This window comes from Stegodyphus dumicola, chromosome X2, assembly GCF_044657685.1.
Source record: "Stegodyphus dumicola isolate Sdum_Otavi_A_Nest chromosome X2, ASM4465768v1".
NCBI lineage: Eukaryota > Metazoa > Arthropoda > Arachnida > Araneae > Eresidae > Stegodyphus > Stegodyphus dumicola.
In genome coordinates, this window is record NC_140781.1 from 1,065,697 (window position 1) to 1,087,729 (window position 22,033).

A 22,033-nucleotide genomic window follows, 5' to 3' on the forward strand; every position below is an offset into this window, starting at 1 on the left:
TGAATATGGCAAAACATATGAGGGTTGGCTAGGCATGATTTCATGGAGAATTTTCTAAGGAAAATGGGCTCATATTTACATACCTTAAGATTATAAGTATTGATTAACATTTCCTATAACTACTTCTAATTGAGGCTTTCTAAGAGCAACCCCCTTAATTTTGACTCGCAGCTTTTAATTTTAGACTAAAATATGAGCATAGAATCTACCTTTAAACAATGGGATTTGTTTTTAAACACTGTGGCATGAGAGTGCCTAGTAATAATAGTTTTAGCGTCGCTAAGAATCATTTTCTGGATTCTCATATTGATTTTTTTCCAAAAGATGTTAAAAGCTGCAATTGACAAGTATGAGCAATGCATAATACATACGTATATAACGTAAGCATACCATAAAGAAAAATGAACCCCCAACAAAAGCTGATCGACTGCTATTGAACTCTAAAGAGGGGTTTATCAGAGGGAAAATGACAATTAAAATTCCATTTAATTGATTTTAATTATTTATTTACTGTATCGATTTATTACTTATTGTAATGGATTGGAATATTTGAATATGAATTAGCTGAATATTTAAGAAAAATATGACTGCGAGAATAGGAAAAAAAAACATTTTTTGAATATCTGCTTTCTTATAGAATGCAGATGAATTCCTTTTTACTCAACGAAAATCAAAATTTAGTAGCGAATTAATCTGTCTTGTATCGACCACTTTAGTTCAGTGATTCGTATTAATGTGCGCTTTTTTTAAAAAAAATTAAATGCTTCAAGAATAATTAATTAGAAAAAGGCATAATTCTCTTCTTACCCTTAAATTCTTCAATAAAAAAAAAAAACTACATTTTCAGCTATAACCAAGTGAAATAATTTTCTAAATATAATTCAAAGCATGAAAAATAAGGTACATAAACAGCTTGGAAATGGAACTAGCATTGAGATTCTCTTTAAGAAATATGGTGAAGCTTAACAAAAAGTCTACGAAGTGAAGTAATTCCGTAGAATATTTTCTAACTCTTTATGATTAAATTGCACTCAATTATGCTTTATAAACGACGTGTAAATACTATTTAATGTATATGTGTGGATGTGTGTGTGTGTGGCTCACTAGCGGCTGAGCTGTAAAGTCGCTGAACTCTGTCAGGTTGATCTGGGGTTCGAATCCGGATCGACGGGGATGGCTGTATTGGCGTTTTCGAGGTTTTCCCCACGTGTAACGTGCATAAGAGTCAGTTTTGCTTAGAAAGTTCTCCACGAGGCACCCTTACCCTTAGGCAAATAACCGTTGAATGCTTTGCTATAATCAAACAAACCATACTAAACAATAGATATATAAATAAGTAGCTTACAAACTGCTATATTTTATGTATACTGATTAAGTAGTATTTCAATATATATAATGATTAAAAGAAAGGAAAAGTCGGATCCTAACTGATTGTATATAATGTAATCCCTATGAGGACCCTAACAATTCTTTCTCACTTAAAAGTCGTAACCCAAAAAGAGAACAAATTAAACTTCAGATACGTATACAATACTGAATCTAATACAAAAAATACAAAATATAAAAATAAATTATATATGTACAAACCTAACTATTTATATTGATATTACATAAATATACGTATGGTAATGAACATTGTATAATAAAGATATTTTATACCTTATTCTATATTTGGTTCCATTTATATATACCTACACACAGATATATATAATTTAAGGATTATAGTAGTAGTTAATACTACTACATATAAAACACAAAATTCTTAGGAATTTTCTGCAGTCTAGTTTGCTTTATTTTATTCATAAGTCTCAAATAAAAACAATTATTGTTTATATGCCATTAGAAAATTAACCAAACAGCAGCGACCACAATGTAATTGAGAAACAGTCCTTAGCCGTGAAAAGGTTGAAAGCCATTCGGTTATGACTATTATCTCACATACTCAGCTACTTTGCATACATGGAACATAGCATTCGAAATGAAAAACTCAATATTTACTACAAATTCATTCGTGTAACAAATATCTGTCTTTCTACACCTATGGCTTTAAAAAAAGATGTTATTTATCTTACAGTTTATCGTTAAGTAATACATTTTCATTGTACAAAATTGCATTCATTCGAAGAATTCAATTTGTATTTTCCTCTGTATAAAACTGAAAGTAGAGAAGTTAGATGTTTAAACAACCCCCGCATTTTCTCAAGATCCCTAGTGAGATTGTCTGCTCCTTGTCAGCTCTCCCCCTGAAAAAAGGGATTGTAAATTTATGACCTGACCGCAAATGAGGGTATTTCATCCTGATGCTTATCACAGGAATTCCCTTCAAAAGCTCCATTTTCCCCCAAGGCAAAGCACAATTTTTCCCAGGACCTCAATTACCCAAAGACCTTGAATGTGAGGAAACAATGACCCACCCTCTTCTGTCCTTTCCTTTACCTCATTAGAATGGCCACAGCTGGAGATACAAATTCCTGGTCCCAGTCCAGAAAGATGTTGCAAAAACCAGCTGGTACATGTTCAATACAAATAAACGCAGCTCAAAATTCTTAAGGCGACTTAAAACAATTCAGTAAAAAAAAGATACACACGAAGAAATAATATCAGAATGTTAAAATAAATCCACTGACAAAGAGAATAATTATCTAATCTAAAATATCCTATGCTATATTTTTCCTCCAAAGTACTTTAAACCAAAAAGAGAATTCTACTCTTTTGCATGCTTTCTTTTACGTATTCTGAGTTGGACTTATTTATATATACTTACATATTTTAAACCGTAATATTTTCCTTTTAAGAAGCCCACCAGCGGCTGAGCGGTAAAGTCGCTGAACACTGGTAGTTCGGTCTGATGTCTGAATCTCGCGAACGGGCTGGCTGCGTGGGCGTAGAATATTTCTCAAACTATGGCACAAGTGCCACTAATGGTACACTATGTCATTTTTGGAATTGCTGTTTTTTAAAAAAAAGATTTAAATGAATGTGAAATTATGTGCCTTTTCGTACACATATTGTAACATGATGGTATGTGATGGTATATATATATATATATATATATATATATATATATTGTAGGGTTTATATTTATTTTAACTAACATTTATTTTAAGTTTAAACTATCTTTCCTGTCAAGCCTTACTTTCCCCTGGAACTGCCAATGCCAGAATATGTAAATTTAAGTAGAACGCGCAAGGATTCAAATTATCAGCGGAAGTATTCTGATTTAAATAGAAGGAAACGAGTTCGGTGTGATATTCTTACTTAGCAAGCGCGGAGGTAGTTAGCGAGAATTGAAGAACCCCGCGTTGCGGCCTATGTGCTTGGCGGGAAGTAGTGGTAATCGTTCCAGTGAGCTTCAAGTCTGCTGAATTAGCAGCGGTATTGTAAAACGCAGTGAGTTAGTTATTTTAGAGAGCCTCGTAGTTAGAATCTTGTCTTTACTTTCTTTTCAGGTTATTATTTTTATTTGACTGCCAAGTTGGCACAGTCTCTAAGCGTCAAGAGGACGCAATTGTAATTTATTACGTTGAATAAAAAGGGACTTAAACCCTTCACAAGGCTCTATCTTTTATACAAGTTTTCACAGTCACCTCTTGGTTGCGTGCAAGTTGGAGGCGCGCAACGTTATATTGGCGCCCGAACACTTATCGAACTGAAATGGCCGAAAATTGGATGGAAGCCGCTGGACAACACCAAGAAATGACAACTCAGTTAGAAGGATTTGGATACCTGGTCCAGACTTTGAGAGCATCAATCAAGCCAAACGTCCATTTCGACGGAAAAAATTCGGTGGCGGTATTTCTCGAAGGTCTAGAAAACCACTTTCAGCTCTACCCTGTGCCTGAAAGACAAAAAGTTGCCATCGCCACATCAGCACTAAGAGGACAGGCCGCGCTATGGTGGAAAAACATAGGAAAATTTCTACTAGGTGAATTTGGAAGCCCGACATATACATTTGAAAATTTCAAAAAATCGTTAGTAAAGGCCTTACCCATAGTGAAAGATCGCGCACGGCTGGAAGCCGAGCTATATAGTTTCTATCAACGGGATACAGCAGAATTGACGGACTTTATTTTACGAAAAATCAAGCTAACGGATATGCTGTATGGAAAAAAACCCGATGCGGAGATAATTGAAATAATATTACCAAGATTGTTACCCGCTGTCCAAGACTACTTTGAAATTAGAAACCCAAGCACATTGCAGGAACTTTTCGAATTGGCGGTGAAGTTTCAAAATCGCAGAATAGCGGAAAAAGCGAGAGGGGAAACATATTCTCAACATACCCGAAGGAAGGAGGAAACCAGAAATGGAAATCGCTCATATGGGGGAAAGAACTATCAAGCTAACGCATCGAAACTCGAAGGTCAAGGCCCAAAAAGAAAATTTGAAAATAAGCATCCGCGTACCCAGAAGACACAGATTGAAAGGAAAGCTTTAAACGACTAGAGGGGCCTGTGAAAGGGAGGGTCCAGACCCCGGAAGTTTAAAAAAAACCCTCAAATAGACATTTAAACACGGTCATCGTAAAAAACTCACAGCTACCAATTATACAAGTCCTGGTTGGCGATGTACCAGTAGAAGCCCTCATCGATACAGGAGCAGAAGGAAATTTTATGAGTGAAAAGTTCTTCAAAAAGAACTTTTGTAGGATACGACTATTTAAAACCAGAAATACGGAAATTATAGCAGCGCAAGGAAAAACATGTCACTGCATCGGGAAATTATCATTAAACTTACAGGTAAAAGAGGAAAATCTCAAAGTATTAATTTTTGTGGTGAAACACCTGCAACACGCTCTTATTTTAGGTATGGACTTTCTAAGGGCCGCGAGGGCCAAATTAAATTTTCAAGATAGTTCCGTGGTGTTGGAGATGGACCAGAGGGTGGTGGAACCTGTGGAGACACCTGAATTGGACCTTAGCCATCTGAATGACCAGGAAAGTAAAGCAATACAGCAAGTGGTGAGTAATTTTTCTCATTTGTTTTCAGAAAAACCAGGAAACTGCCAAATCGTAACTCATAAGATTCAATTAAATGCCGAAAAACCTTGTAGGACTAAACCGTATCGTTACGATAAACAAAAAGACCTAATCATCGAAGAACATATTCAGGAGATGTTAAAGAATAAAATAATAACGCCCATAAATAGTGAGTACGCGAGTCCAGTCGTACTATGTAGGAAAAAGAACGAGTTTCCTCCTTCGGATAAAAGGGCTTGGAGGTTTGCTATTGATTACAGAAAACTAAATAGCATTACTAAATTTCCAGTTTACCCTTTGCCGGTTATAGACGAGATCATTAGACAGATCAAATCGACAAGATATATGTCTACTTTGGACTTAACGTCTGGCTACTATCAAATAGCTATGAGACCCGAGGATATACACAAAACCGCGTTTATAACAAAATCGGGCACTTATGCATTTTTACGCATGCCCTTTGGGTTGTGTGGGGCCCCATCAACATTCCAGAGAGCTATGGACATTGTTCTAAAGCCTGTCCTAGGAAATTCAACTTTAATTTATCTAGATGATATAATTATAACGAGTAGTACGTTGGAACAACACATTAATGACCTCGAACAAGTTTTTAAATTATTAAAAGAGGCCGGTCTTACAATTAACGCCTCAAAATGCAAGTTCGCAACTAAAGAACTTAAATATCTCGGTTATAAAATTTCGCAAAAGGGTATAGAAACGCAAGATTCAAAAATAAAAGCTATTAAGAATTTCCCACCTCCCAACACCGCCAAGAAACTTTCGTCTTTCCTTGGATTATGTTCTTACTATAGATCTTTCATAAAAGATTTCGCTAATATTGTTGAACCACTCTTAGTAATCAAAAGAAAAAAGAGTAAATTTACGTGGACAGCGGAAGCTAACACAGCTTTTGAAAGATTAAAAGAAGCGCTTATTAATGCCCCTGTTTTAAAATTCCCCTCAGGGAACGAAAACCTGGAAATTGCAGCAGATGCGTCAGACTATGCGGCGGGTGCGATTCTTATGCAAAATAACCATCCGCTGGCATTTTTTAGTAAAACATTGAATCAGACACAAAGGAATTATACAGCTACAGAAAGAGAAACATTAGCCGTATTAATGGCTGTACACAAATTTCGAGTTTATTTCGGCAAATCGCCAGTAACAGTCTTTTCGGATCATGCGGCTGTTGGTAGACTTTACTCGGGAAAAAACCTAACGCCCAGGTTAATAAGATGGGCTTTAAAACTCCAAGAATATAATATCACAATAAAATATAAACCGGGTAAGGAAAACAATGTAGCTGACGCACTTTCTCGTATAAAACTGGACGACGAAGGAAATGAACTTAAATGCGCTGTGTTGACTTCAAAAATTTTAGATTCTAGAGATACGGTTATTACTGAACTGAAAGCTGATCCTGAATTTGGAAATATCTATGCTTATTTGAAAGACCCCGAAAGCTTTGAGCATACAGATATCGATGCGATAAGAAATAGAGCAAAAAACTATGAAATAATAGATAATTTATTATTCTATACGAAAACAACAAACGAAAATCTTGAGTATAAACCAGTCATCCCAGCCTCGCTTCGATTAAGCATTTTGAGGAGTTGCACGAAGCAAAAACAGCGGGCCATTTAGGGGTCAGAAAGACTTTAAAAAGGGTACGCGAGGCGCCCGCAATTATACAAAATAGTAACGGCGTATGTCAGGTCCTGCAATCAATGTCAGTTAATAAATGATATTAATTACAGCCCGGCCGGGTACTTAAATAGCATTCGCGCTACATTTCCGAATGAAATTTTAGGCATAGATCTCCTTGGTCCCTTCCCCCAGAACGAGTTAAATAAAAATCGTTTTCTTTTAGTAATAGTAGATCATTTTTCAAAATGGACAGAAATTGTTCCACTTAAACGCGCGTCAGCCAAAACAGTCGCAGATGCATTCTTACACAGATACATTTTAAAATACGGTGCACCGATAAAAGTCATTAGCGATAACGGAAAACAATTCATTAGTCAAATATTTGAAACCATATGCAATGGACTTGGCATACGCCATATCAAAATGGTTCCGTATAGACCACAGGCTAACATAGCAGAAAGAGTTAATAAAAACATAGTAAAAATAATTCGCAGTTACGTTAGCACACATCACAAGCGCTGGGATGGCTACATAAATGATTTAGCTTATGCTTTAAGAACGGCACATCATGATACTACAGGAAAAACTCCAGCAGAATTATTTTTAGGCAGAAAGTTAATTACGCCTTTAGATAAATTATTCTTTGTGCAACAAAGAGAGCAGGAGTTTAAACAACAAGATGTGCAAAAGTTGATTGATCAGGCACTTAAAACCTCGGATACGGCAAGAAATAGACAAAAGTTATATTATGATAGAAAACGCCGTGAAGCAGATTTTAAAGTTGGGGATAAAGTATTGAAGCGGAAATTTTCTTTATCAAGTGCCCCAGACAATTTTATGGCAAAGCTAGCTCCAAAGTTTGAAGGCCCCTATGTAATTCAGGAAATCAAAGGGGTAGTATTATATCTTAAGAACGACAGAGGGGAAATCTGTAAAGCAAGTCCCGACCAGGTGAAAAAATACTATAATCCAAATGATTTTGAAATCCTTAAAAGTTTCTTGCAGGACTCAAGTCTAAACGAAATAGAAGGGCCAGAGACTACAACAACTATTCCACCACCCAAGAAACAGAGAACTGAAGAGAGACCTAGCACTTCTACAACCCGGACGTCGGTATCAAAAAGAAAAAATGATTTTCAAACTCCGGCGTTTAAGAAAAACAAAAATACAGATGAACCGGGTAAAGAAACCGTGGTAAAGAGAAAAACACCACCTACAAAGGATAGCAGGAGAAATTACACATCAAGGAGAACGCGCACACGGCCACAGAGTCAGGTGCCAGCAAGGCCGCCGTTCCGGAAACTGAAACGCCAACAGGAGGCACAAAAATACGAGGAACAGAAGAAATTCAAGAAGGACTCGAGACCGGAGGACGTCAAGACCAGCCGTCCCAGGGAGAAACGGAAAGGAGATCAATAAGGAGAAGATTGACATCCATGAAACCTCTAACTTGGGATCAATTTTGCCAAAAACGGATGACGGAGTTTCAAGAATCGAAAACTCAAAGATAAGTTAAAACCTTCTATAAATTTTTTTCTCTTTTGTTCCGAAATGTTATGCATAAGTACGAAGTTCTATGTTTTGACGAAAGTCAATATGTCTCGGTTGAGACTTAGTTTTGTTTTACTTTATTTAGCTAAGGCAAAAGTATTATTTTCTTTAAGTGTAAAAGCTAAAAACAAGCATTTTCTGTTGGTCGAAAGACTAATTCTGTTATGTTAAAGCCAAAATTTGGCCGGAGATAAAAATAACTTCGTATTCTTGTATGTACTAATAAGAATTTTAGTTTCAGTGCCGCCAGCTTGGCGAAGGATGAGTAAAGTAAAAATTTATTTTCTCTTATTCATTTTATGGTAAATTGTAAAAAGCATATGTATTAAACTTTTGTAAATGTATGTAAATACTTGCATGTTATGCAAAAGTAGAATTTAGTCTAGAAGCATAAAATTGTAGATGCTAAAAGTGAATGCTTAAAAGCAATGAAGTCAAAATTTAAGTATTAAACTGTAAAGTCATGCTTTAGAGCGAAAGCCTGCATGTTTAAAAGATGAATGAGGGGGAAGTTAGAATGAATGTGTTTTGTAGGGTTCTCCACCTACATTTGAATTTTTAAGAATATTAAAGTAGCTCATTGAGTTGTAGAATGTCGAGTAAGGTGTGTCTATTTGGTTGTTGAATTCTAACAAATCATGGTGGTTAGGGGAAGTGTTGTAAGACTAAAACACGAATATTCCCGTTTGACACCACACACGGTGGAGAGCCAGGGTAAAGTTAAATTAATGCTTGAAAAATTGAATGAATGTGAAGTAAGCAATAACTAAGAAAAACGAAACGTTAAAAACAAAAATTTATTGTGTCAAGAAAGTGTAAATTATAATGTATGTAGAAAGATACTGATACTTATTCCTTCCAGATGCTGGAAGGAAAGACCAAGATTGATTGATGAAGTCCAGGAAAAGTTGCTGTAAGAAGAAACCTTTGTAAAGAGTAACAGAATTTTAATTGTTACCTAAGATTATTTTTGTGTAAACGAGGCTTTCGCCAGTTAGTTCAGAATTAGATAAACTTACAACAGGTCGTTTGTAGGACCTGCTTCCAAGTTTTCCAAATTCTGGCAGCGGCAAATGTAGGGTTTATATTTATTCTAACTAACATTTATTTTAAGTTTAAACTATCTTTCCTGTCAAGCCTTACTTTCCCCTGGAACTGCCAATGCCAGAATATGTAAATTTGAGTAGAACGCGCAAGGATTCAAATTATCAGCGGAAGTATTCTGATTTAAATAGAAGGAAACGAGTTCGGTGTGATATTCTTACTTAGCAAGCACGGAGGTAGTTAGCGAGAATTGAAGAACCCCGCGTTGCGGCCTATGTGCTTGGCGGGAAGTAGTGGTAGTCGTTCCAGTGAGCTTCAAGTCTGCTGAATTAGCAGCGGTATTGTAAAACGCAGTGAGTTAGTTATTTTAGAGAGCCTCGTAGTTAGAATCTTGTCTTTACTTTCTTTTCAGGTTATTATTTTTATTTCACTGCCAAGTTGGCACAGTCTGTAAGCGTCAAGAGGACGCAATTGTAATTTATTACGTTGAATAAAAAGGGACTTAAACCCTTCACAAAGCTCTATCTTTTATACAAGTTTTCACAGTCACCTCTTGGTTGCGTGCAAGTTGGAGGCGCGCAACGTTATAATATATATATATATATATTATTCTTGTTTAAGTGGTTATAATAGGAGTAATAAATTATTATTATCAAGTCTTATTTAAGCCTCTAAAGTTTAAGAGTCCCTCAACTAGATATGTGAACGTAGTTTTCGGATTTTTGAAAACTTCTGGAAGGAATTAAAGAATATTCTGATGATCCAGTGAATAAAAAATCGAGTATAGAACATTAAAAGATGAATGTGTGGAAAAATATTATGAAAGTATCAAAAAACTGTTTTTTTACATGATCATAACAAATGAAACAACAATGGATTATAATTATGTTATGTCTCGTATTATATTACACTCCGAAACCGACTATATCAAAAAGCTATTGAACCTGCTGTATTAAAAGTGAAAAACGTGAAAAAAAAATGTTGTAATTGCGAGTAATAATCATTGTAATTAACTTTTAATGTTTTATAAAAATAATATATTTTACTCTATGTAAGTAACCTAGATGTAATATGCTGCATTATTTTATTTATTTCATAACACCTAGCGGCCGAGCGCTAAAGTCGCTGAACACTGGTAGTTCGAATGGGCTGCCTGCATGGGCGTTTTCAAGGTTTTTCCCCATGTGTAATGTGTATACTAGCCTGTTCCCCTAAAAATGTTCTCCACGAAGGCATCCTTCCCGATAGGCAGATAGCACTAGTGTGGTTTGCCATAATTAAATAAACGAAATCAAATCAAACCAATTTAATCCGTACATGGAAAAATACTGAAAGTATATGTACCTAGCAGGTGGATGCCTTCATGGAGAATTTCCTAAAGGAAACTGACTCATTTGGCTTAAGTGTCCATTTCAGTTCACAGTTCAAATTTGAAAGTTTATTCCCAACTGAGCCTCAGTGGGTAACGATTGAGTTACTTTACTCCTAAACGAGCTCGCCATCTCATTTATTTATCAAAATACGCGCCTTCACGCATTTAGAATGGTTTAGGTTTACATACTCCTTTTTATAAGTAAAATAAGATAGAACCGGTAGCTGAACTTTTAAACATATTAAATAATATATTAATTGATAGATTGGCAAAAGTATTGCTTACCTCAGTTTTTAAAGACATGTTTCAGTCTAAAAGATCTGTGGTGATAAACAGGGCTTTTGAATATCTTCCATTTTCAATATATTCTATCTTCAACCTCTGTGACTATCTTAAAAGAACTCTTATGCAAGCTAGCAAGAGTAAGCTGGCATTAAGTTTTACTCCTAAAGAAAAGACAAACGCAAATATAGTCCATTACAATTACCATACTATTTTTAATATAACAATTGGAGGATAAAATTCATAGGATCCCCCTTGCTTTACATTTGTACGAGGAGTGGGAGATTAAGGCTGAAGTGATAGAAATTGTCAAAAATATTTCAGTTTCGGGCTGAACTGAGAAAAAAATTGTCACCGCTCTATTGGGAAAAGACTGAATCTGAACAGCGCCCTCGAATTTTGTCATAATCTGAAAGCTAGATTATTTCAGTGTGACAAGACAACCTAGTGCAATCTGCCGATGAGGAGGGATGCATACGTGGAAGATTTTCTGAGGGGAACTATCATGTATTTATGTCATGCATGGGGAAGATTGTGAAAATAAGCCATGCAGCCAGCGCGTTTACTTAGTTTCAAACCCACTTCGAACTACCAGTATTCAACAATCTTAACCACTCGGCCACTATAAAAGCGGAACATAAAGTTACAGCAACTTTTTGAATTGATGCCTAAATTCCTGTAAAATCTGCAGCTGGTTGAAAGAAGCAAATAGCTTAATACACCGCGTGGCCCACTAGCGGCCGAGCAGAAAATCAGCTGAACACTGTTAGTTTGAATTGAGTTCTACTCTAAGTGAACAGGCCCTTGCAGTCCAAGTGATTGCATTTCATGGTCCCTTGAAACATTTCAATGAATAATTTCAATTCAATAAGAACGTGTAAAATGCAATGCAGAAAAGGGGACTTAAATAACATCATATGATATCCAAATAAAGCATAACAAATTTTGAATTCTAATTTTTTTTTAATTTTTAGACTATTAACTTTCAGCGTAGTATATATCATTAACCTTTTGCGGCACATCGTGTTCAGTCTGGGTCTGGGTCATAATCCCGACAGCCGAAATCACGACAAGCCAGAATCCCGACTGTTCAAAACCCCGACAGGGCCGAAATCCCGACAACCCAAAGTCCCGACAGGGTCAAAATCCCGACAAACCAGAATCCTGAGTGTCCAGAATCCCGACAAGTTAATATCTAAATACAAACACTCAATTTAGCTTAATAAAATACAATTTTTAACTAACTATTACATAATTCTAATTAGAAGTTTAAATCAAAGAATCATAAAAATTATGTCATTACTTAAAATAATTTTTAACAAATTGAAATGACCGTTAAAATTTGAAATGAAGATTTATAAAATTCTCTTTATTAAGAAAAAGAAAACATCACTTACACAGGCAAACGACATATTTACAGTGACACATTGTGAGCGATACCACGAAGATATTCCATTACAGGTCGATTATCACGATCGTCCACAACAGTCATAATTCTCCTTTCTCTGTCATCATCTACCTTCCTACGTTTTGGTTGTTGTTCTCCGTGAAGAATGCATTCAACTTGGTATTCCACATGCTCCTGTTCTTTTTGAAATCCTTCTATAAATCTTTCATCTGTGCCGTAGCGAGAAGCCAATCCACTCGATTGGACTTTTCTCCAACCACACTGACACAGATGGAAAAAACAAGCCTTATTAATAACGTCAGGGAACTCTGATTTTGAAGCATTTATAGCTGCCTTTTCTAGATCACTAATGATTCTAGATGGCCTCAGTTCAATATTATTTTCTTCAGCGAAATCAATTAAATCTTGGAATAATCTTTTGTAATTTTCTTCAGATTTGATAATCATCAAAGCATATACTAGTGGAAGATTTCTAAAATTTTGAGATCCAACAGGTGCGTGAATATACGTATATAGCTGGTAAAATATTGTGGGCACCGTTTCAAAAGTGCCGTCCATAATCCAATAAGGTGCCTGTGATAAATGTTTAACATTTGCAACTGTTGTAAACATTAGAATTCTCTCATATCCAACTGCAGAATCTCTCATTAAAAATAATTCACGAGTTAAAGTATTTCTTAAAGTAGCTGGAATATCAATTTTATTCAATGTTTTTGGTTCTGGTGGCCTTTCGTTTTGCCTGACCCGTTTAATTTTTTTCCGAATAGCTTCTTTTCATGGAAGGTATGGGCGAATGTTCTGAGAGGTTTTTACGATGTTGCTTTGAATTATCTGACACGGTTCACTTCCGGTATGCCGAGCATCTTCTTTTTAATTCATCTGAGTAAATTTACGGAGATGATGTTGTCCATTCAGAAATATTGTTGTTACTCGACCTTTGCACATATCGTATTTTCTTTTTTCACAACACCAATAATATAAATCGTCGCGATTCTTATCTTTCACCATTAAATAACCACGTGCATTAATTTTATTGCTTCCTTTTTGAGACGGAACAATTTCACAAATTTCAGCCATATTTTGGAACAATTTAATGAGCAAAAAATAAACCGGCAAGTGAGCACTGCGTATCTCAAGGCGAACGTAACCCTATAGCATGTAGAAAGCCTAGAGCTGTATCATTCCGTCATTGTGAAATAGTTCCCTCTTTCTCCTATTCACATCGATTATTGAGAAATAGTTCCCTCTTTCTCCTATTCACATAGATTATTGTGAAATAGTTCCCTCTTTCTCCTATTCACATAGATTATAAAAGGCCTAAAAGATAAGAAATGACCTTCGCGTGAGGTCAGCCGACCCTTTGTCATTAGGATGTCCTTCCGTAAGCAGCTGTGGAAGTATGTTAAGGGGTCATTAGGCCTTATTGGGATTTCGCCTGTGTCGGTATTTTGACCCTGTCGGGATATTGGACAATCAGGATTTTGGCTTGTCGGGATTTCGACCCTATCGGGATTTTGGTTTGTCGGGATTTCGACGCTGTCGGGATTTTGGCTTGTCGGGATTCCGTCTGTCGGGATTATGTCCGGATACCGTTCGGTCTGGACACACCTAAAATTTTCCTTCTGTACGCACAGAAAAATTGAATGAAAAAGGATTTATAGGTTACTCTGAGCCTTCTTTATTTATAGTAGATAGCAGCTCAACACAAACCAGTTCATATATTTTAGCCATGTTTAGTTTTTTAAGACCCTCATTTTTCAAAGAAATCTTCCAGATTTTTTTAGGATATAAAAGGAATTGTTTGAAATGAAATTTATATGTTATTTTTTGGGCTGTATGCTAATCTCCTTATTCTATATTAGTTTTAAATTTTTACCTTGAAATCTTGCTTAAAATCAAACGGCGAACCCTAGGTGTGCTCAGAGCGGGCTCACCGATCATCTAGGACAACTGAGTGTCTGTATTCTTTGTTTCTCCGCATCTCATTGGTTAGTTCATTGACAACGATGCTCGTTTCAGCACTCTTTTCGAAGCTCGATTCAATCAGTGTGCCACTTTGGGCACACCCACAGAATTTAAACGATAAGTGCTATCTTTACAAAATTTTACTTGTGTACTCCTCTAGGCCTAATTAAACTGCCTACTTTTTTTTTTTTTTAAATCAAAACTCCGACTTTAAAAGGTAGCGTGCCGGAAAGAGTTAATAGGCCCCCCCGTCTTTTAGAAAGTTTTGAATCTAGCATGTTTTTTATAATTAAATAAAAAATAAATGATAATTAAATAATTAATTCTGTTTTGGGCCACTTTTCTGAGGCTTGTTTGATTACGGTGAAGCACGCGAAGGCTGCCGGCCTAAGAGGACAGATTCCTTTGTAAATTATATGAGTGTAATGGTTCGTATCGACATTACAACATAACACCCGAACGAAAACTTCCATGCAGCCAGCTCTCTAGTATTCTCCACTTAGTGTGATAGTAGTGGTATACTTCAATATAATTAAATAATCCAGTTTAACTTGGTGACAAAATCTCAAAATTGACCTTGTATTGGTGTCCTTTTTAATTCAATTTAAGCTTCCCATTTTAGCCATCCGTATCTTTCATTAAATTGCAAACACTGGAATGTTATCTCGCACCATCATTCCCGAAAGAAATACTCACGTGCCTCTAAATAATTTATGCTACACGTCTTTTGATTAAAATTTACTGATTTTTCATTTTCCATACATTTTTGAAGAGATAAAAAAAACTGATACACATAGGGCAATCTGTTTCTACAAGCTTTGAAATTTGCTTCCACTAAACAAATTGAAAAATTATTTTATCCTTTGCCAAGTGGTGGGTGGCATCTGCGGTTTTTATGTTTTGAAGACAAAGTGGTTTCTTAGTGGATTTACTCTTTGTGAAGAGCTGTCCTTCTATTCTCTCGGGTCTTCATACGATCGTATCGGGGCTTAATTTCTAAAATTAAGAAGTGCCGGAGCCCTACGGAAGACCGTCAGCAAAAACTAACAAGAGTAAAGAAATAAATAAAATGGCTATTAAACTCACTAATAATTTTAAAATTAAATAGTTAATTATTATCAAATTAATAAATATCTATTTAATTAATGTTTATTAATTGTTATTTAATCAATCATTATTATATAATTAATTATAATTTCATTGATAATTATTAGATAATTAATTATTTGTTATTTATTGAAATAATTAAAGATTAGAGTAATTAAATAATTAAAATTAAATTAAATGTAAAGAGATAAATTAAAATTTAATAAACGATTTGCTGATATAGCCATCAAGCGGATATATGTCAGGGGTAAAATGAGTCCTGAATCTGTATCCTAAGGATGAATGTTAAAGTTGCTGGCTACACTTTTCGCCCTCCCCCCCCGTATTTGGTTACATTAGTGGATACTGTGGGAAGACGATGCTTGAGCATAGGAGCATGCATTATAGGACGTGCTTGAGAAGTTTATCTCAGTATTTCACTCTTATTGCACTCGCTGTCACTTAACGCCCATTTAAGAACAGGTTAGGTTAGGTTATTAAATTACGGCAAAGCTTTGAGGGCTATCTGCCTAAGGGGAGGGATGCCTTCGTGGAGGACTTTCTAAGGGAAACTGGCTCGTATGCACGTTACACATGGGGATAACCACGAAAACACCCATGCAGCCAGCCCGTTCGCGGGATACGAACCTCGGACCGAACTACCAGTGTTCAGCGACTTTACCGCTCGGCCGCTGGTGGGCCTCACATTTAAGAACACAAATTTTCCTTCCTGCCAGGATAACTAACAGTAACTATCGATAACAATACACCAGATAGAATGGCAGGGCCAGAAACTTACGCGTTCCTAAACAACCTCCCCCAATTTATTGCCCTTTTTAAAGGGAAAGGTTTCCGCATATAAGTGAGGGGACTTTAATTGAATGTCTCGTGTTTATGAGTTTGTAGTTCTAGGGAAATAGAGTCAAGGTCTGCTTATTACTAAACTAAAACGTTAGGAATTCTAATTTTTTTTTTTTAAATTCTAATTGTGGCTCAATTTTATAAAAAGAAGTACCGGAGCTCATTTTATTTAGGGCTCCGGTGCGCTCCGGCTGGAATTGTAATTTATCTTAAAAATTGAGAAGTACCGGAGCCGGGCTTCGGCGCAATTTAAGCACTGGATCGTATCAATCTGCCATCTCAGAAATATTTTCAGAAAAGCAGGTGTTGTTCTTGCCTCAAGCGAATGCCATATCGGAGAATCTCTGTTTATTTCACAGTACCAAAATTCTGGATAATTAAAGTAAAGAGACTTATTAAAGTTTCGAAGAATCAGCGCAAGATTTCTGCAATGGATATCACATTTCTTAAGTAAATATATGTAAACATAAACAAAAAATCGGGAAGTTTTCAGATTTTATGTTACGCTCAAAGAGACTTTTTTTTAACGTTTTGTGTGTTACATTTATTTATTAAATATCATGTTCTCCGCACGTAAACCATAAAATTCAGTTCAGTATCACAAAATAATTTTAAAAAAGCATATCTTTAGAAATTTACGATAGTCTCGCGCGCTGGTGATAATTTTTTTTTCCGTACAGTGCTGCAATTGCTCCCTTTGAAATCATTGAGTTTGCTATTCAAAATTTCATTAACATTTTACAAAATATAAAACAGATAATAAAACAAATTCCAAATTAGGGCTTCCAGATGCCCATATTCGGGTGGAGGATTACTTTATTCAAAATTGGCTGGCTCTAGGTAGCGTTGTTTTATTACAATGCGATAAACATACATACATTTATGCAGATTATTCATTAGTTAATTTCTTTAAATATATTACAGGGCGATAATATTTGGTGGCAACAATTTGAAAAGTGATACACCCTTTAAAGTTTTCAACGTAAAATGCCAAAACGAAATTATAGCCCTTCTGGGCTAACGCCCTTTTGACTAATGAAAATGACACTTAAGTGATGAGGGAAAAAAGTGTAAATAATGCATATCTAAAGTAGATATTTAGAGGACTGCATATTCTGCTTAATTAGCTGATTAACTTAAATGTCAAAATGTCTCTGTGATATTTATTTATCGTTTAATAATCCGTTTTTAAAGGATTTGTTTTTAAAATCTGTCATGCAGTATTACTGAAGATTTATAAAAAAAAAAAAAAAAAAAAAAAAAAAAAAAAAAAAAAAAAACCACCTATACTTACGAAAACTTTATTTATTTAATATATATTATTTACGTTTTAATTAGGTATTTATCCACAAAAAACTCTCAGTAAATCAACTTAGAAGCGCGTTCCCCCCCCCCCTTCAGGTGGATAAAAAGCATGTTATTTACAAGATGCCAAACGAATCGTTATAAAAGACAATAAACTCTCCGATTTCATAATGAAGATTGATTGAAACTGATATTTTATTACAGACATTGAAAAACTGAGTTCCTTACCGCTAAACTTTTTAAGTTATTGTCTTAAGCAAAATTCAATAGCTTTTTTAAAAAAAGAAAAATTTTATCGCGTAGTTATTTAACAGTAAAAAAAAAAAAAAAAACTTTCTGTTAATCCTTTCGTTTTTTCCTTTTAACTGTAACGATATTTTGGTTTATTTAAATTGTACATGCTTTTCTAATCTCATTTATACCTAACACTTTTTTTCCGTACTTTTCCTTATGCGATTTTGCCCTAGTTTCGGGAGTTATTTCTCATATTATTAAGAAAATATAACTCCCGAAAAGTGGATACTTAAATCACTGTCAAATGAGAAAGTATGCTATTTTTCTTCTTTCGAGATGGAAAAAAAAATTGAAAGTAATCGGAATGAAAGAATCAACCTTATAATTATGACTACAATAATGATTTATGCGAAAACCTGCCATGACTGAAAAATCATAAATATGCATGTATTCTGCATGGATCTGTAAGGTTTTTTCCGCATAATGAACGTATAAAATTGATTTCTATCGAGTGTAAATCGTGAAATCTCTCGAATCTTTATTTAATATGAAGCTGTATGATTTGATAACAACCCCTGTTGATAGCAATTGGTAGTTGTGGACTGTATATTAATTCATAAAAGTCAAGTTGAGAAACTTAACAACGTTTATTTTCTTTCAAAAACAATAATGCCGCTTAAACGAGCAAGGAAGTGAGTAAGGAACAATTAACAATTGACTGCCGCTTTGTTCGGGCAGAGGAGCGGAGACTCGGTGTGGACCGAATGCATCCCTATCGCTTACTGATTAGTACTGGGCTCTCGGCACTAACATTACGTGGCGCTGCAAGCATTAAGCCAGTACAAATAGACATAAATATTCTAACCGAGACGGAACATTCCGCCCGGCATTGAAATTTGATACAAAAATTTCAATTAATTAATTAGTGACAAATCACAATATTTCAAAACTGATAATCACATAAATAATTGTCAGATTACTACAGATCTAAAACTGAATTATGGAGTTTAAGAACCTTAAATATTGAAAATAGTAATTATGCAAACAATATATACTAAGTTGACATAAAAAGTGTTAAAATACACATACATTTCAAAGTAAGCTATACAAATCCTTTAAACATATAATCATTATTAAATTGTTGTAATGTATAAACTGATTCCACAAACATATATAAAGTCAGTAGAAATTTGAATATTACATTGGCAATAAACAGATCTTTGATATAGATCTAGTGCAGATTCCTGAAGCAGTTTTAACTTTAGCTACACGTACCTTACCATCTGTACCAGGGACTGTCTCTAAAATTCTACCTAAGGCCCAATGGCAATGCGGCAAATTCTCATCCTTAAGTAGAACCATTGCACCTGTTTCTACATTGGATTTCTGAAACTGCCATTTATTGCGCTATTGCAAGTGATTGAGGTAATCTGTTTGCCAACGCTTCCATATTAATTGAACAAATTTTGTTGTGCGCTGCCACCTTGATAACCTATTATCAGTGATTTCAATAAGTTCAGGCTCTGGTATAGACGTGATTGGACGGCCGACTAAAAAATGTCCTGGCGTTAAAACTTCAAATTCATTAATATCATTAGACATAGGGGTTAACGGGCGTGAATTTAAAATTCCTTCAATCTGAGTAATGATTGTAAGAAATTCTTCCATAGCAACCTTAGTACTTCCCATAGTTCTTCTAAGATGGTACTTAAAGGGTTTAACTCCCGCTTCCCACAGTCCACCAAAATTTGGTGATCTAGGGGGAATTAATTTCCAGACTACAGATTCTGAGGTGAAATAGCTGGATAACGCCTCATCTGGTTTTCTAATCAATTTCTGTAAACGCTTTAACTCTGTATGAACCCCCTTAAAATTTGTGGCATTATCTGTAATGAATTGTACATGAAATGGTCCGCAGAAGTCAACGCCACAATTAAGAAAGGGTGAAGTCGGAGTTATACGCTCAGTGGGCAAATTACCCGTGACCTGACTTGCTGCAATTGGTTTGTTTTTAAAACAAATCACACAAGCATGAACTATCTTACGAGCCAAGCCCTTGCCGTGAATGGGCCAATATTTCAAACGCACCTGATGAAGTAAACCCTGCGCTCCAATATGTAGATACTTCTTATGAAAATATTCAAAAATAAATACAGTAACTCTATGAGTAGGAGGCAAAATTAACTGGTGTTTACAATCAAATAATAAATTTGAGTTTTTTAATCTTCCTCCAATTCTTAAAAGAGAATTCTCATCTAGAAAAGGGTCAAGACCTTTTAACTTACTTTGTGCAGGAATAGGTTTACTCGTCGAAGAGCTGTAATTTCCGAATTAAAGGCAGTTAATTGGGCATGCCGTATAAGAAACTCCTCAGCCTTTTTCATCTCATCTAGAGTTAAATATCTCTGCATCTTATCCTGAGATTTACAATTTAAGATAAACCTGAAAATAAAACTGAGAATTCTGATAAGCTTAGGAAAATTATTGGAAAGTTTTAAAAAAGAGTCTATAAAATGTTCATTCATTGTCAAAGTCAGAACTGGACTTGATGATTGTTTCAGTTCTTTCTCATACTCCTCGTCCGACGAATAAGAAATGCATTCTGGAAATGGAAGTTGCTGATTGAGGAACTCAGGGCCTGACCACCACAAGGAATTAGCCAAAAGTTCACTAGTGTCTGCTCCTCGGGATATTATATCCGCTGGATTTTCCTTTGAGGCAACATGACCCCATTTGAATCGATGACTCAAGTTTTGAATTTCAGCAATTCGATTGCTCACAAAAGTTTTGAGCTTGTACGCAGGCGTGTTTATCCATGCTAGAACAATAGTAGAATCACACCACAAATAAACACCATCGATACTTAGCTGCAGAGCTGTTATTACCTTTGACACAAGCCTACACAGAAGTAATGCTCCACACAATTCAAGACGTGGAATTGTAACAGGCTTTATAGGAGAAACACTGGATTTGCTACAAAGGAGATTGAAATAATTCATTCCATCAGTGGTAATACAACGGATGTAAATAGCTGCACCATAAGCCTTTTACGAAGCGTCCGAGAACCCATCTCAGTTCTAACGGAATGTTCAGTTAAAACATATCTGGGAATATTCAATTGATCGATTAACTGAAGCTGGGAAAGGACTTTTTTTCCATTCACACAACTCCTTGGAAGGTAATTCCTCGTTCCAGTCCAGTTTCAGCAGCCATAGTCTCTGCATGAATATTTTTGCCCTCGTTACTACGGGTCCGATGAGACCAAATGGATCGAAAAGCTTAGCTATTTCAGATAACACCTAACGTTTAGTAAAGCTATCTTGATTGTTCACAGCTGTTTTGAAAGTCAAGTGATCATCCTTCGGTTTCCAGAACATTCCTAGCATCTTTACTACACTTTCTTGAGATTCAAAGGAATATTCCTGTGTTGAAATATCATGAAGCAGCTCAGGATGATTGGATATCCATTTATGTAGCTCCATACCTCCACGACGAAGCATTTGTACTAATTCAGACTGAAGCTCCTTTGCTTCTTCTAAAGTATTTCCTCCTGTCAGGATATCATCCATATAAAAATCCGTAGATGTGACCGCAGCCGCCCTGGGAAAATAGTCCTGTTCGTCAGCTGCCAATGCCTTTAAGGTTCTCATGGCTAAGAACGGTGCGCTAGTAGTGCCGTATGTAACCGTACGTTACCTATACACTTGAACTGGGGCCTCGCGGCTTGGCTTCCAAACAATTCTCTGTAAATTTCTTTGCGATGGATGTATGAGTATTTGTCGATACATCTGCTTAATATCGGCACTAAAGGCAAAACGATGTTTTCTAAACCTGGAAACTATAGAAAAAAGATCTTCTTGAATTGTGCCTCCGTTCAATAGAATTGAATTTAGCGAATAGCCACTGGATGATTCACACGATGCATCGAAAACAACTCTTAATCGAGTTGAAGTTTTCTCCGGGCGCTAAACTGCGTGATGGGGAATGTAGTAACAAGTGTCACAGTTATCCACGGGCATAAGAGGTTCCATTTGATTTAAGCTTAAATATTCGTTCATAAATTCCTTATACAAATTAGCCATAGTCTTATTAGCATCAAGACGATTCCAAATTGTATTCAGTCTCTTAATAGCAATTTCTTTAGATGAACCCAGCATAGAAGTAGCATCATCCTTCATAGGTAATTTTACTGTGTATCTACCTGTTTTATCACGCGAGTATGTTTCATTAAAATGCCTTTCGCAAAATATTTCTTCTTCATTCTTTACGACTTCCTTACCATCTCCCGGGAAGGATTCT